General features: G+C 35.7%; 1 long non-coding RNA gene across 1 annotated transcript in view; it reads left to right on the top strand.

Annotated features, from left to right (window-relative positions):
• The window catches only part of LOC135300055 (uncharacterized), a 35,584-nt gene extending 30,344 nt beyond the window's left edge, over positions 1-5,240 (top strand). The window contains exons 4-5 of the long non-coding RNA XR_010361926.1: positions 2,045-2,126; positions 4,371-5,240. This is a non-coding gene — a long non-coding RNA (uncharacterized LOC135300055). The remainder of the gene's footprint in view (positions 1-2,044; positions 2,127-4,370) is intronic.
• Positions 5,241-18,402: the final 13,162 nt, after the last annotated feature.

Below are 18,402 nucleotides of genomic sequence, written 5' to 3'. Positions count from 1 at the left end.
AACTTTGAATATCATAGTTGTCTGCTAGCAATAGGAATGGATACAGCTCTATGGATACAGCATTACTTAATAACAAAAATCCCCACAAACCCTTATTACTATTTGAATTGTGAAAGTCCTGAAGTTTTCAGTAATATGCACTATATAAAAGGTTATACTTCTAATAAAATGCACATTATATTCTGGTGATTAAGACTTTTTTTTATCTATCTCTTCATAACTGTGCCTGTGGATTGGTCATCTTTTAGTCTATATATGTTGCGTTTTGCATTATGTCTACTCAAATATGACATTATTGCAAATAATTTATAATCTGATCTCTGAATCTGTATTTAATCCTTGTTTTATGGCTTAGATTGTAGCTTCTATGCTTCTGGAAACAGCTTTCACAGACTTTTTAACAAACCAACTGATAGAAAATTTTCAGCCTCTTGTGGTTATTGAAAAAAAAAAAGCCAAAACATTGAAACAGAGACAAATTGCTAACTGTGTTTTATTGACCCCATTCCGTTTCAGAATGCCTCATGCAGATGGTATGCATAGGTATGCATTATCTGGTTTTGTCCAAGTAAATTTCTTGATGGTAGGCAGAAATCTTTATCCTTGAACTTATGTGAGAGACAGGAAGATATTTTCTGAATAAGCTCAGAATTCCATTGCAGGCAAAAATGAAACACTGAAATAGCATAGTTTTATGGCAGGAAGACTTAAGTAAAAGAAAAGGCTAGTGATGGGAAGGGTGTCTCAGACTGGAAATACTCTCTTACCTATAGCTTTCAATTGATACATCTTGATCTCATTTTTGGTAGGATCCTAATAACAAAAGTCCTATCTTTCCAATGCTTCAAACCCCCCAAAACATAAGAAAAAAATTATAATACAACATTACTGATACCGCCAGAAACTAAATCTTAAATATTTATTTTCTAAGAAGACATTTATTGGAAGGAAAAGAATGAGCTAATGACAAAGTACAGGAAGAAAAGATATAATGAGAATATGACTTTATCTAAGTATTTAACTATTACTTTTGGTAAGCTTTTGTTTTTTGAAATAGTTAGCAGCACCATTGTCTACGTTACATTTTTTTATGTTTTAAAAAATTATATATCATTTATATTAAGCCATGACACTGTTTATGAACTTGAAAGGCAGAATTATTTTATTTGCATATTCATTTTTTATTTTCCTTCTCACTCCTGAATAATTCATTTTCTTTGTGTCTTCAAGCTCTTTATGAGAACTAGAAATATACTTTTTCTAGTGAGAACTAAGATTCCAATACTGTTGATTTTCTTTAAGCACTGGACTATGTGACAAATATCCAATATTACTATATTTGTACAGAACAGCAAGAGTCAACAACACTGAGAGCAAAATCTTGCAAATGGGTTTTCTTCTACTGTGTCAGATAAATGGATGAATTAAAAAAAGAGGGAACATAATATTTAGTTCTGGCTGGCATGCCCTTCCCAAGACTTAACAGGATAGATCAACCATTTCAGGAACATGAGATGAAAGTTTCTCTAGACTTGAAAATACTTTTAGGACCCTGACAAGTGCCAGAGTGCTGCTGAGCAGATGTAGTTAGCATGGGCTCCAAAGGCATTCTAGCTGCTGCACTACAGAGTTATGTAGGCTATTTACTTTTTATAGAAGCAAAGTAAAGGAACAAGCAGGATGTGGTGCACTGCAGCAGATATGCTGCATGTAGTACTAAAAAACATTTAAACTACCCCATGATTTGTTACATTAGATTATAACTGGAGGCAAGCTTCCACTATATTTCCTATGCCACATGAGAGGAAAAAAAATAAAATGTTATAAAGATAATATTTTGGGTGTGCCTCAAATATCACTCAGAGGTGCACTAGAGATTCAGAGCATCTAAGTGAGAAGCTGTTATGAAACATAGTGAATATAATGGCATACGGGAAAATTAAGTGACAGTTTGCATCTTTCTTAAATAGGGTGGGGAAAAAATTGAATTTTTAACACTGTTTAAAGCAAAATGGTTTAATTTTTTTCTTTTACATTTTGAAAGAGTTCCCAAGACCTTGGACCTTCCATCAACATCTTACAGATTCTATTTTATGCCAACCTGGTAGCCTGTTTCTCAAGACAAGGTGCAGTCTGAGTATGTGTGAAGGGGAATGTGAATGGCTGCATATATGTTTTCATAGTCTGGAAATTATTCCCAGACACAGCTTTTCTTTCCTTAGACTCCTTTCTGATGCCTGCAGGTGAATCCAGATTCTTCTGTTTCAGAAAATCCTACCTGATATCATGCCTGATTTTTTTTGTGTTTCTGTTCCAACCTATTGAAAGCACATAAAAATTTCAAAATAGCTGGATAGATGTTATCTGTGTTAAAAATTCATTACTCATTTCTCAGAGACCTTGAAAAAATTGAATAAAACTGCTACACTTTTCATTCTTTTTTTCATTTTTAAACCTTAAGTTGATACACTCACTAATATATGGATTATCTTTTCTTGATATTCTGTACCTGTAAAGCATACAATACATTTTGTACAAGGATTATCTACATACTTCTACAATACTGCAATATTCACTACATTCTATAAAGTATGCGGTTGGTTTGATTCATTGCTTGGTATAATGTGAGTTAAAAAAAATTTATGTCTGAAAGTGTCCCAAGTTATCTGGCAACAAATATGTCCTTTTTGATTAAAGTGTGCCAATCGTTTTTTGTTTTCTTGGGTTCACATTGCATTGTCATTTAGGCTGACATTTACAATATGCCCTATATGGCTTGTAACTGAATAAAATTATTTAATAGGTTTCATTTTACTAGATTCAATTATTATAAACTCACTAGAGTTTTAATACTTTTTAATTAGTTCAGTTCAATTGCATAGAAAGTAGAAGCCAGTAAATATAACAAAGAAAATCTTCATTTAGAATGCTCCAATTTTATTTTCCATGGTTTATTATTTCCATAATTTTTATTATTAACCTTTAAACTGATTAAAAATGTCACACAATAGGCAACTAAATTCTCTCTCTGTTCATTGATAAACAATCTGTTATTTGTCTTCAGCTTAAATTTTATAGCTTAACTCAAACTTTCTTTGATAATAAAAAATATTTCCCCACATTTTTTATGTATAAATTTTATACCAGAATAAGTTGGATTAAAGGAGTAAATTTTAGTGCAAACAAAAATATTTGTTTGATTTTACTATGAGTTTGTTTGGATAGAGTGGAAATGAAATTACAAAATGACCCTATTAAAATGAAGATAGACCTTAAATATTGCATTAAAAAGTATATAATGTGTGACATCTTTCAGAGTAGTAAACCCACAAATCAGGATGTTACCTGAACAATAGCTTCAGTGTCTCCATTTGATTTGAATTTGAACCTTATCTCCCAGACAACACTGGATTGTTCCTTTAGGCAATAGCCACAGGAAATCACAATTGTATTTTCAGTATAGGAATACTGAAAAAGTGTCATTGAAAACCTGTTTAAAATATCTGCATTTGTTTTTAAACATAAAATCAGACCTTTAGAATCAAGACCTGTAGTGTGAACTATTATTCATTCTCCAAAGGAAATATATATTCTCCCCATAGTCCAAATTGTGAATTTCTGATGCAGTCCTGTGTGCTAAATAGCTTCAAACATGAATGAGAGGAAGAAGAGCATGAGTTCAAGCAATTCACTGATCCAGAAGAATCTATATGTGGAACACTTAAAGTGTAAATGTCTAACAGGGGATGCAATATCAGTGTTTCAGCATATTGTGTTTCAAATCAAAACACAATTCTCCAAAGTCAAATTAATTAGGGTTGAGATTAGCAAATTAAATATTGTTACTGAAAAGCCACATTACTTGCTCTTTTTTTTTTTCCCTCATTCATCACTTGTAAAAAGGTTGTGAACTGTAGCTTTGCAAACCTCACATTTGAGAGGAAACATTCTCTGCTCACATATGTCAAGGCATTACCAAGTCTGACCACACCTATTCAGTCTCCCTGGGGCTTTCCCCAGCCCTGCCCACAACCTAGAATCCCACTGCATCCCACACCAAGTGCAGCAGTCCCCACTCCAGTCATGCCATAGGAGTGCCCCATTCCTGAACTGTTATCTTGGTTTCCTCAATCTGTTATCTTGCTTTTATCCGATGAGCACTGGACTCTTGAACAGGAGCCATTTCTACTCTCACCAGCTCTGCTTTCCTGTTTCCTGCCCCTTTCTCTTCCCATGTCCCCTGAGAGTAGTCCAGCTCACTGTTCCCTGACACTGTGTGCATGAACACAGATCTACCTACAATTCCCAGGTGTATTTCTACTCCTCCCTGCTGCCAGCTCTCCTTTAAATCTAGGTTTGCTTTTTTTCAGTTCAGCTCTCTGAAGTGGTGCAATGGAGGTCAAGCTAATGCCACGGCTAACAATGAGCAGGAAGAGCATTCATTGGAAATCTGAGAAAGAAGAACCAGAACTCCAAGTGGTAGCTAACTCATCCCAAGCCTGGTTTATGAAAGTTTTATTCACATTGTTTTCTTAGTCAGAAAATTAGAGATAATGAGCTATGTAGTGATTACTATGACAATTATGTGTGCATCTTAATAGCAAGCAAAAAAGTATAACAAAAAAATTCCCTACCCTTCTACCCCAAAACTGGAATGATGAACATACGATTACTAGGGCTTGATTTTCTCTCCACAGATTAATTTTAACAGCCTAGGAAGACAATTTTTAGATTACTTTAAAAGCATTTTCACTCCACAGAAACCATCCCATATCATAGCTACTTCCATGAGAAGCAATTCTATCAATGTGAAAGTACTGCAGATTACACTTCAAATGATACATAAATCTCATGCCTGCCTTAAAAATATACACAGTCCATCAATATGGATAAATATACTTTATTCCATATATTGTCCTTGTTCATAGTTATTTCTAAGTTTTAGAGACTTGGTATCCCCGCTAAAGAGCACCACCTCTATAAAATCCCAAGTCCTTGCTTGGTGAGTTTATTTAAAAGGGGCTTCAGGTACTACTTTTTCCCTGAGTTAGGGGCATAGGAGAAATGTGACATTGCTCTCAGAAGATGAAAAAAAAGCTTGTAACCTTTGAAGAACAGTGTATTAGCATAGAATTTTCTCATAGCAGCCATCGCAGAGCTGTGCTCTGCATGGGTAGCTGGACAGGTGCTGCTAGCACAGCAGTGCTTTGGGTGCTGCTGGGCAGGGCTCTCAATATTTCACCCCCATCACAGGGCTGGGAGTAAACAGGATCCTGGCTGGGAGGGAACACAGCCAGGCCAGCTGGCCAGAACTGACCAAAGGGGTATTCCATACCATGTGATGTCTGGTCAGATATAAAAGCTAAGACAAGGAAAAGCAATGGAGGACGGGCATTCATTACTTACAGTGTTTGCCTTCCAAAGCAACTGCTACACATTTTGAAGCTCTGCTTCCCGAGAAGTGTCTGAACATCACTTGAGAATGGGGAGTAGAGAAAAAGCTTTTTTCCTCTTTGCTTATACATGCACATACTTTAATTTTTGTTTCCACAAACTGCCATATGTCAACCTAAGACCTTGTTTCCATCTTATTTTCTCTCCCCTGTTCAGCCAAAAAGGGAGTTGCAGAGCAGCTTAGTGGACAGGCACCTTGTGTCCAGCAATGGTCAACCCACGACGATTAGGAACTTGGCAAAATTTAAAGCAACCATTCAATCAAAATAACTCTTTTCATAAAGTATTAACTTAGCAAACTCTAACCCATCCAACTATAAATTGCCTGAATTTCAAGAAGAGGAAGTTAGGTGTAGAAATGGAGACAATAAGACAGAGAGCAAAATAGAGCTACCACGTCTTGGATCTGGTATGGTCTTACCTACCTTAAAACCGAAGGACATGAGACATAGTAATCTGCGTCTCTGGTTTTTATCTGCTCTAGCCTCCTGTGGCCACTCCCTCCTAGGTGGGGCTTTTGGTTTTGTCAGCACTCTATGGCTAGAGGGGGGCTCAAGGGGCAAGTGTGGGGTATTGCTTCAGGTGTGCCAGTGACTGACAGCCACACTGGGCTAGGGGCTCCAGGGACCGAAGGGTGTGAAATAGGGCACCTCTCACTTTTCACAGACCTTGCCTAGATGCTCCTCCACCCACACACCTGAATTGTTTTTAACCTGTAATCATTTTCTCCAGTCTCTCTCTCCCTTTCATAGTCCATCCTCTGCTCTGCATGATAAGATGTTTGGTCACTGTAGTTCCAGGGCCATTTCAATTCTTCTGTGATGGTTTCATTGACATCAGATAATGTCAATGAAATTGACAGATAATTTGTTTGCATAAGCAAACAAATTTCGGATCAATGGTGAAGATTACTGGAGCTTGCATACTTAAAAAACAGAGGTGGGACTGAGCATCATGGCACCTTCTGTTTACTTAACACGACTTTATAATTGTTGCCAAATATGTGGAAAGTCACTAAAGGCACCATTTTTTGTGAGAACCTTTTTATTTCTCTAAACTTTATTTTTACTCTTCTGGTTGATTTGAAAAAAATAAAGTAAATAATGTGAGAAAACCAGGCATGTCCAAGGATTTTTTTCTGCTTGTATTCACATTTCCTCGGATCACTGTGGCTTTGCTGTGAAACGACAAGGTGCATTCTAAAGCTGAAAACTAGAAGAAAGATAAAACAGGACACACAGATGGGCATGGGAACTAGCTGAGATACTGCATACTGTTATATTTGAACTTTACATTTGGCTCCTGCTTCTTTTTCTGTGAGCTAAAATGTTCAGCTGAAATGTTCTTTGGAACCAAGACAGTCTTTTTTGTTCATTGTTTGTGATGCCTAGCACAGTGGGGTGTTGGCTTGTGACACTGCCTGTTAGGCAGCCCACAACACAATAGAAATTATAAAGTTAATTTAGCATTACTTCTAAACCAGTATGTAGACAGAAATGGCACATTTTTGGGGTTTAATTATGAACGTTAGTAGGCAAGAATCTTTGTTTCTTTAAAATATGTTGCTCTCCTGAGGAGGAATTCAAATTTTAAGGAGAAACAAGAACTGTCACCTACCCCTCCCCTCTCCCTCTCTACATTTGTTCAGCACTGCCAAAGTAGAACTAGTTTTCATTTCCTTTAAAAATCTGTGGTGTTAACACAAGCAGAGGAGAAAAACAGGTAGAGTTAGAGCTGCCTCTGCCGTGGTCTTGAGTACAAATCCCTAAGCCATCAACACTGTGAGTTTTAGGATGCTCCAAATCAGGGAATATGGTTGATCATGTCTTCCTACATTTAAGAAAGAGCCTAGCAAATTCCTGTCTAGAGACACAGGTTTTCTATGTTTGTTTTTTCTTAGCAGTATAGTATTTTTCCAATGCGCTTATAGGCAAACATTTCTGGCACACATATGCAGAATTATATAATAGTTCTTTATTATACTCAATAGCACACTTCTTTGTACGGTGCAAGTACAATGACAAGGCTGTTGCTTTCAAATAGCCACTGTAGGGTGGTGGTGATGCATGCAGCAGAATCACATCAGCTAAGGAGAGCTCCAGCACTCAATTCTAATCATGTCTAATGCCTCTGGTTTGCTGTGGGGGTTGCACACTGTAATTAATTTCAGAGCACTTTACTGCAGGGACATAGTATGGGAGCCAAGGACTAACATCACTACAGAAGTATTTGGCTCAATTTTTCTATTGACTGTTTGGAAGTATTGCTTCTAACAACTAGTTCATCAGAGGAAAAAGCTTTTCTGATTAAGCAATTGCAACACCAGATTTAAACAGTTTTCAGAGCTAATGCATTTTCATTTTACAGAAATGAAAACAAAAAGGGTCAAATTGCTCTGTGCTTCCTCAACTCTTAAATGTGCAGTGGCTGAGGCTATAGATCAGAACTTTCCCCTAACAAAGCATAAAGTGTGTCACAAGGATAAAGGTGTCTCCAAAAAAATTATTCTTTGACATCACTATTGCACGTAGTATTTTTTTTCTCTGTCTGTAATTTCAGTATCACAGTAGTGTCCACTAGTGTTCTACAAATAGTGTTCTACAAATACTTCTTAATCTGATGAATTACCTTTAGCTTCATGTTCATATTGCCTTGTCCAATCCAGTTTTCTTTTCTATCATTCAGTCCTCTGACCTAGCAGAAGCTACTTCATGACCTTGGGTCATTTATCTTTTCTACTACCCTTCTCAGTTCACTTTTTCCCTTTTTGCTAGGCTGGCACACAATCTAAAGTTCTGCAAATGATATATTAATATCATCAAAATTCTACAGTGTCTGGACTGAGTAATATCTGGAAGACTAGATACTAAGAACCTGTCCCCCTTTATTTAGAAGATAATTTTGTGATATGTACCATGTCATATAATCCAGTCCCTGGATGTGGGGTGAAGGAAGAAGAAATAAAAAGTCCCCTTACTCACTGTCCCATTGCAGTAGGCTCTTCACACTTTGTAAAGGCATAAGTTCAGAACAGAATGGTGCGGAGTGATTCTTAAAGGCTCCTCTTATAATTTAAAAGGGTATTTCAAGTCTTCGATATCTTTCAGAAGACAGTGGCACTTTTCAAATTTGCAGCACAACACTGGTTTTAAACTGAAATATTTTAGCTCTGCACTTGCTGTTCATGGTTCAAAAAAGCATATCTTTACTTTTGCAAGTCTTACACAATTCCAACATATTTATTCAGTATGAGTATGCATCTAAGAAAGTGACTCCCATATATTTTAAGGTACTGTAAAACAACCCAAATCAAACAGCAACCAATAGAATGATCTGTCCTACTCCTTCCCGGCTCTGTCACTTCTGTTTTTGCAAATTTTCATTAAGAAGGCCTGAGGAAAAGCTCCAAATGAAACTACCACAGACAGAAAAAAATTATTTCTGATCAGTTTCCTACTCTGAGGAAACAAAAACAATGAGTAGAGTAAAATGGAGCAGAGGGAGTAAAGACCTGCATGTCTCAGAGGGAGGGCTTGCTTTAAGTATGTATGGAATTATGAATTCCTTTTGAAAGACTGGTTTTGTAAAGTGAGCTAGAAAAGTAAGAAAAACCAGTTTTGCACAGCATGAACTTATCCAAAGAACTGTTTTTCTCCTGTGTTTATTGCTAACATCTAAGATTTTATTTTTATTTTATGGTATATGAAATAGCAGTAAGATGTAACATAAAACAATGTGAACATCGTTTATGCCTCAGTAAATAAATAACATTAGTTTATATCAATTTGACTAAAACTAGGAAAGAATCTGCAATTATGTATTTGATCTGCTAAAATATTGCTGGAATTTGAAGTTGGAAAAAGACATTTAGAAATGCTAGAACTCTTTCCCATGTGATCAAATTAATACACAGAAATATATTGTAAAAAATATTATACAAAAGCAAACTTTTACACACAGGTCTTTTTTGTATTATCAAAGCTTTAATTAATCAGGAAACATTCTTGTTTCAGCCTACAATGTTAAAATTACATAAGGCACAGACTTCACAGGAGAACTAGGTGAATGAAATATTTTTGTGGAGTATTATATCATGTTCTACTGAGAACCAGAATGAATGCTGTGGTGAAAGCAAAGACTCTCTCTCACCCCTTATCAAACATACCTGCAGAAATAAAAGAAGACTGCCACTATTTTCCACTCATGCAATGTCTTCATCATCCTCTTATGTAGACAACACTGAGATAATGCTGTGACAACAAATCTTGCTATCTTCAATTAACTGATGCCATTGGATTAGTTTATTTCAGCATCCTATTCTTCTCTGTTCAAAACATTTCTGAAACTTTACTAACATCTATAGCTTCTTAGGTTTCAATAGACTACATTTCTTGGAGAAGGGTAGCATTGCTTTTGGTTTGTAAAATACAACTGAAACTGTTCCCTGAATGAAGCCATTTACTTTGAGTACACCTGCTATATTTCTGTATTAAAATACATATTTTTTGGTGTAATATAATTTAGAAAAAATATCATGCCTAAACACAAGATTCTACAGCATTTGGTCTGTTCAGCTGTAACCTTGATGTACATGGAGTTTATTTATTATATATTTTAATTTGGGGGTTGATTTGCTTTTCCCTGTAATAAATGATTGCCCTTTGTTTCTTTGCTTCTTCTACTCTCCACACAAAAGCCACTGAGATTTATACAAAGGAACTTTTAGATGTCATGAGATGTGACGTCAGGTCAAATCCAGGGATTATTTACACCAAAACAATAAAATGCATTGCATTTTATAGTGGTTTAAGACTGGATCACAATATTGAAGCTATTATGAAAGGAAACCACCTGTCATCATTGCACTACTAGAGATCCAGCCTTCCATTGTATTAGTTGTACAGACAAATCCTCCAGCAATGGGCTGAATATTTCCTTTTAACATTTGTGTGATGTTCAGTAGACCATTTACAGGTTCATTTTATTTGAGAAAATGTACCATCATTTATCTTATCCTGTGCAAGTCCTGCATGTCCTATGACAGTTTTCATTTAGACGGTTATTATTCACTTCATTTCTGACTTCCCATCCTTTGCAGTCCTGTCTGGTGATGGAATTTCTCCCTTTAGTAATTGTTTTCCATTTCGTATGGATTCTATTCCTCTGCATGATTGAATTTATCCTGTTTATATACAAACTAATATTGGCAGTTTAACTCTTTCATTACTTACATCTGCAGACACCCAAAGCCTGCACACTTTTGCTTCTTATCAGTTTCCAAACATTTTATTGGGTATATGGAAAGGGAAATACTGCCATTTTTATTCTGGACAAATACAGCTCAAAGTCACAGAACATTAAAACAGATAAGCCTCTTTGTCAGTTTTGAAAATATAATGACTATTTGTTTGACAGTGGCTTTTCTTTTGAGATGCAGCACTAGCTCCTTTATATGTCTGTGATGCATGGAAATTATTGAGCTTCACAAAACTTTGACAGTTCTTGCTTTTACATGTAGCTAGTCAGTAATTAAAATATACAACTCTGAAATAAGAGACATTTTGCATTTGATTCAAACTTTTAGCCTTAAATTGTGGGATTGTTTTGTTTGTTTGCTCAAAGTTCCTAGCTAAGGTTTTTTAATGCAGCCTAAGATAAGCTTATTCTCTTTCACAGACTCTATTAAAAGTACAGCAAGCCTTAATTTTCTCTGTGAATTTACTTACGTTACACCAGTAGCACTTTCAAAATGCTGCTGGTATTATTTTTCTCATGTGAATTGATCCATGTGGTAAGTGGTCAGAACAGGGTCTTCATACGGTTTGGGCCACTTGTTTGACCTGCAAGGTAAACTGTGAGCAGGTTGGTAAACAGAGGAAGGTGAGTCAGCTTTGGCTCTGTAAGGAGACTGGATAAATCAATAAAGGGGTGCCATGGATGCAGGGGATGAGATTCATCTCATGTTCTCCTCTTTTTTTTTTTTCTATTTCAAAGAATTAGCTTTCCTCACCACACTTGCATTTGTCCCTTCAAGATAACCCATTAGTTGAATTCTGTTATGAATAGCTCTAATTTTCCTTATTGATCACAAATTTTGGTCTTCTTACCTAAGCTTTTTGTTCTCTTACTTAGCAGTTATGCATTATGATACTTCTTCCAATTATCCTTTGCTAAGGATACTTGGCCTGGTTGCTCAGAGGATCAGGACCCAGATCTCCCCTTTGCTTTACTGTATTTCCCTTTTCTGCTTCCTCATAGTTTTGGAATGAAACAAAGCAAGAAGTTCTTTTATAAAAAATCTCTTTTATTCTTCTGAGTACTTCCATTCCATTCCTTATTTCTCTCATCTGGCATATGAATTTCTTAGCTGTTGCACATTTAGCACTTCCAAATCTGTTCCCAGTTGTCCAGATGTTATTAATTAGATCTGGAAAATATGATGCAAAATCGTATCTCTGAATATTAGCTGGAATTTAAATATGAATGAGGATCCCTACTTGACCTTGCTGAGGCAAAGAGTGTTATTAATTCTGCTGGGGCATCTTACAGCTGAATTTGAGGACTCTTCTGCTAACTGAACTTGTGCTAATTTTTTGAGGGAAAACTTTCTAATTGCATGCAATTTTTTTAGTATTATTTCAGTGAATAATTAAAATATCATAATTTTTTTTTAAAGACAGGTAAAAGTGAATTTGGGAAAACAAACATGAAGCTTTATGGAAGGTATAATCTGTTCAACTTTGGCCTAATTATTGCAAGCATATTTTTACAGGGAAAGTCTGAGAACTTTCAGGTTTGTAGTTTTTTGGAGTGTTTTTTTTGTGTGTGTGGGGTTTTTTTTTTCTGTTTTGGTTTGGGTTTTTTTAGACAAGAAATTTAATTGTGGGGAGTGTTGAAAAGTATGAAATAAATCAGGGTAGACTTCTTGTCATGAAGTTTAATGTTTTGCTAAAAACATATCAGTATAATATACAGAGTATTTATGATAAATGATCTAATATATGTTTATTAAATGGACAATATAACGTGCATTAATATACATATCTATTGAGTCATTGAGGAAAATCTTATTTCCTAATGTACACTAGATTTGGAAGTTGATTTGGTGATCTCACTATGCCAAAAGCATGAAGGGGGCTTTCCCTGACCTTTTTCAAAGCTGCAAAACTCCCTGGCTCCCAAAAATTTCTGCAATTCAGTTTACAGCTATCAGTTTGAGTATGATTTTGCAAACCTGATTGGATACACCAGATATACAGGCATTTGAGGGGTTTTTTTCCCTGCCTTAGAATAATTCAATGATAGACTCATCCTACTACTTTTTATTGTCTTCATTTTATGTGAGATCTGGGAGTACTCAAATGCTCATGATTAATAAGAATGTAAAAATGTCATTAATAGTTCTGTTACTTTGTTAGTACTGGGACATATTTCTTGTCACACCTTCTGAGTGTCACTTCAGATATTTTAGGCAGTGATGTTAGAATAAGCAACTTTTGTTGGCACATAGTTGATTTCAGGGTTTTCACGATCTAAGCTAATATATTGGCAATATATTGGCAATAGTGCAACACAAGCACTATTATTTCTAAAATTTGATTACTTTGATTAATGTGAAAATATGTTATTTTTAGGCTCAGAAATGTGTTACTCTAGAAATCATCACTAGAAAATGCCTTAAATCCAGAGGAGACGTGAAATTGGTATTTTTGTCATTCCATTCCAATATACATTATAATTTTAAACTTATTACAAGTCAGTTCAATACTTCAGCATAATGTTAGTATCCTGTTATCTCTGTTTCAGGACGGAACATTTTTAATATCCTTCTTACTCTATCAGTGTTAGAATCTTGGCCTGTTCTTTTCTTAATATTCTCCAATTGTCCTTTTTGCCTGTATGTGCATTAAGTCTTAATCACATAGTATTGAAGACTGCTGTGGCTATATACAGACTTTCATATTTACAATATCAATAGTGCCTATCTGCATACATAAGGACTGAGATTTCTCTTTTTTATCTGTGCATTTATTTCTGTAAAATAATAAGTGTATATATATCTATATAACTGTACATATATTCATGCTTCATGATGATTCTTTCCTCTCTTGTCAGGTTCACAAAGCATAACTCAGAATTTCAACTACTTTATGAGTGTTACTTCAGATATGACACTGACTAAGATTTCTTAAGTATAAACAGTTATACTCTAAGCATAATATGTTATACATTATAATTCTTCTTATGTCCTCAGACTTTTTATGTCTTTAGATCAGATCATCATTTTCTCCAACATAGCCAAATTAAAAATTATATATATAGAATCATGCAATCATTATTTTTTGTATCAGACTCGTGGAAGCTTTCTAATCCAGACCCCTACCAAGAGAAGTTTTCTCAGCCTGTCCTTATGTACTCTGTGCTTCAAAATTTAAGTCTCTGATGGACTTATTCTAGTATGCAAGTATTCTAGTATGCAATATTCTCACACTGAAGAGCTCAAAACTGGACACAAGATTCCAAATGGAATCTTAGAAGTGTTGAATAAATGGGGAAAATATCTTTCCTTATGCTATTGACTACACTCTAAATTAGACTATCTGGGATGCATTAGACCTCCCTCCACAGCAAGAGCACATTTCTGGGACATTTTCCACTTATTTTTCATCTGGATCCTAGATTTCTTTCTGCAGAAATGCCTTCTAGGTGACACTCACTCAGTCTCTACTGCTTGCCTAGGGTTATTTCAACATGGATGAAGAATTTTGCAGTTGTTTTTATTTACCTTCAAGAAGTTCCTGTCAGACCATGGCTCCAGTGTGAACAGGTCCCTGTGAAGAACAGCCTCCAGCAAATTGCTTGCTCTTCTCATTGTACACAAACTTGCTGAGAATGAACTTCATTCCACACACCAATCACTGAATCCCACAGCAGGTGATTGTGGGATATAAGACAAGCATGTTTCCCAGCATGGGTTTTCTATTTTCAAAAAGTAATACAGATATTTCACCAGTCTCTTAGGAATACAAATTTAGCAAAGAAATGTCTCTTATTAAAAACACCAAGATGTTATTAGATATAAATTGATGTAAATTTGACATTTCATTGTTTTTGTTGAACAAAAATACTTTAAGAAGTTCATATTTTGTTGCAGTTAGAAAATATTTTTAGATTGCTCCTCTACAGCCTGAAAATCCCTGAAGAATTTGTACTCACTGAAACAGTCCTGATGATACAAAGATTATTACTGAATTCATTAGTTGATCAAGTATGATTTAGTGTATCAAATAGGATTAAATGAAAATATTGTAGGGTTTGGATTATTCTTGTGAGAGTTTATTGTTCTGTTGTTGTTGTTGTTTTTTGTTTTATTCTATTAAACCCAAGAATTTAAACTCTGTCTTTTTACCCCTCTCAGCTCTCAGAGCCATAAGGACACTAGTAGGGCTTAATGACTTCAACCTGCCCTGTCATCCACGCCCTGGCCCATGCACACAGGATGCCCAGCTGAGTTCAGTCCTGGGCAGCCAGTTCTTGGTGAGCTGTGCCCAAGGTGTGCCTGTCCCCAGCCTTGTCTCTCCTTGCTATGTGACTTCATGCCCAACGTGCAGGCACCTTGTCTCCTGAGGTGCACTGTGACTTGGTTCCAAGCTTGTCTTTGGACCTGTGTCTTGCTGGTCCTAAGTGGACCCCAGGAATTGGACTTCAGATCTGCTTTTTTCATTTTCCCTAGTCTGTAATTGTTGCTGGCCCACTTTCCAGAAGCTGGCTTTGGTCAGAACCTGTGGAGCATGTCCTGTGATGGGGTCACCAGCTCATGGCTAACCTCGCCTTAAGACATGACTTCACTTCTCTTGTCTGTGCCAGCAGGGTTAAAGTCTATACCAAATAAATCCTGCAGAGATATTATTACTGTCTTTTTTGCCAAATTTTAATTTTATTTGGTCTTTTGTACTTTTATTATCCAAGTCATTTTCCATTTAGCATAATTGACATTTCTCCTTTATCTCTAAGGGCTTTCTGGCAAATCACAAGCAGAACACAACTAACATGGTACAATATAAAATAAGGCAGATTTGTCTGAAGAAATCTGTCTTGCTACATAGTCTATTTTTCCATAAGTCCTCATGACCAGTGCCTTAAAGACAGAAAAAATGAAAACAAATAAAATAAATTTTTTTTTTATATCTCTGCATAGAAGACAGGAAGGTGCCTTATTGTCAGCTGAGCTAAAACAGAATAAGTGCACAGTAGGTATAAAGGGCTATGTCTGAATTTATTGCATTTCATATCCACTTAACTTACATTTTGTACTGGTAGAGAAAGACATAAACAGAAAGCCAGGCCTGAACTGAGACTTGTCTATCAAAACAAATTTAGTGGAAGCTTAGAGAAACTTCATCTGTGGTTCTTGGAGTATTTAAAAGAACTTCAAATTCCTCAATCTTTTATGCACTTCACTTGAAAAACAGATTGCTTTGTATTATGAAGACTGTATGAAAGTAATATTGCAATTTCTCTTCTTTCTTATCTGAAATAAGGGAATTCTAAGTTTCCTTTTACATGTGCATTATAAAGAACACAGCATAACAAGAAGTGAATTTCTTTCCCCGTGTTATTGAATTTGTTCCTATTTTACTTTGCACTGAGGGTTATGTGACAGTGTTAAAGAACAAACCTATTTTTGAGAAGTAAGCTCTAACTAGGTCAACAGGAAAGAGTGATTTGATCTCTGAAGCAGCCCCTCCTCCCTGGTTTACCTTGTATTAATCTCAAGGGACTCATTATCTTCTCACAAACTAACAGACAACAACAATGAGATTTGTAAAAGAAATTTCATGTCTTTTCCATTATAAATATTTACTGATCTTTCTAGATATTGCTTTATGAAATGTTATAGCAGCATTTATGGTAATTTTCTTATTTATGAGTATTTGTAATAACAGTGTTAAATCTATTATATTTTTTATTTTTCCTTTTAAATGTTTTTAATAACTGAATCCAAGTGTTAGGAGTTAATTTTCTCAACTTTCTATTAGACTTCCTCACTATCTCTAACACCTTATTAACTGATAGCTATTTTAGTGGTTATTCTCTTTTTATCTAGTACAGCTGTTCTACTGTTTATTCAGGAGGCATCTGAGCTTTGTGTTATTGTAAGGTTCATTAATGAAAAGCATTAAAATATTCATCATGAAAGTCACAAGGAACATTTGAAGATAATAGATAAGTAGAAATACAAGTGTTTTGTTTAGGCGGAGGTTCGGTTGTTGTTTTGGCAGTTGTGGTTTTGTTTGGTTAGTTGGTTGGGGTTTTTTTGTTTGTTTATTTTGGGGGAGGTGTTTTTTGTTGTGGTTATTGTTGTTGTTTTGGTTTTTAGTTTGTTTTTTTCTTCTTCTTCTTCTCCTATTTTAAAAAAGACTGTCCAGAAGAATTCCTCTCTTTTTAGGACATATTTTTAAATTTCATCTCAATGTGATTGCAACATTAGTTTTAAAACATGGCTCTCCTCTCCAGCCACTAGGCTAAGTGGAGACCTGGCTATTATGTCTCTCAGCTAATCAAGGTCACTTAATACTCTTGTTTTGTCAAATACACATATTTCAAACTGAAGGAGATAGAAGGATACTTCCATATTCCTGGTTATCTGTAGCTGATGACCAAATTGTTTGGCATGATGAATATTTTCTTTCTACAGTGAAACTTACCTCACTGAAACTGAGTGTAAAGTAAGGTATGTTTTATGATCTTCACCATTTAGAGGATCTGAAGTGTGTTATTTCAAGGCAGGAAAAATGCCATGGCTTAGAACCAGGCATAAGGCAGAAACTAATTATGTGCTCTCCGTTACTGTAGTTTTTCCTATACTTGGCATGCCAGACAAACTGTCCAAGTTTGTCTGCGCAAGTTCCTGGCAACTCTATTGTGTTTTCAGTTATAAAAAGTCATTATAAAAGTACCTCATTTTGTTGCTGGAAAGTACTTACTTTTTAAAAACAAAGTATCTTTTCACCACTCAAGTGAATACTTGCCCATCATTCCACATTACATGTTACTTCATGTGAATACTGGTCAGGATATTGCTGCAGATGGTAATTGATGTCAGGTCAGAGAGAAATGGTGGAGAGGAATTGATAATCAGATAAAAACAAGTAAACAAAAAATATGCATTGTAACAAATGAGTGCTATGGATTTCTGAAAAATAGATTGTCCATATTCTTTGAAAACTGGTGAGACGTGCCTCTTTCCATGCTATTATCAGTGCTATCTGGTTGTGTTTGCTTGTTGTGCTTCTGTGCAATATTCAGAAAAACTGAGGTTGTCTGGGAGTATGGCATCTTAAATACTGGCATTAACACAAACACAGGGGTGATGCTTAGTCGTTTTTCTGCAAGCAGACTAAGCTTAAATGAGTACACTACCTGTTGTGTATATCTGTTATTCAAAAGAGAAAAGAAACAATGCAACTTTGTCTTGGTTCCTGACTTCTGCTTTCACCCTGTTTCATCTATTCCAGCTCCATGTGCCTTGGCATCTAACGTTTTCAGACTCCACAACCATTACAAGCCCAGTACAAAAGTTCTTTCTACTCTGCTTTGCAACCTTGTCAGCCCGGGCCTTGCAGGGTTTTTATATCCCAGCTTTTCAAGCTGTGACAGACTGAGTTCTTTAGTCTTTTATTTATTGTAGACATACAGGTCTTGGCAGCTAAATTTCCTGCACATTTAGAGATCACAGACACAGAAATAAGTTTCAACCTGCACAGTATGCAAACAGAAATGTGAAAAGAGTTATTGAAAGAGGACCACAGAGGGATAAAAAGAGAAAACAAACCACAAGCAGAGGAGGGGGACTGGGGTAGCTGGCAGAGTTGCTGCGCTGGATTAGGTCCCAATAGAGGTTGATAAACTGTTCCTACATCTTCCTGCAAGTTGTCCTCCCCATCT

Source organism: Passer domesticus, chromosome 4 (genome assembly GCF_036417665.1).
Source record: "Passer domesticus isolate bPasDom1 chromosome 4, bPasDom1.hap1, whole genome shotgun sequence".
Lineage (NCBI taxonomy): Eukaryota > Metazoa > Chordata > Aves > Passeriformes > Passeridae > Passer > Passer domesticus.
This window is presented reverse-complemented; position numbering and strand designations above follow the sequence as displayed.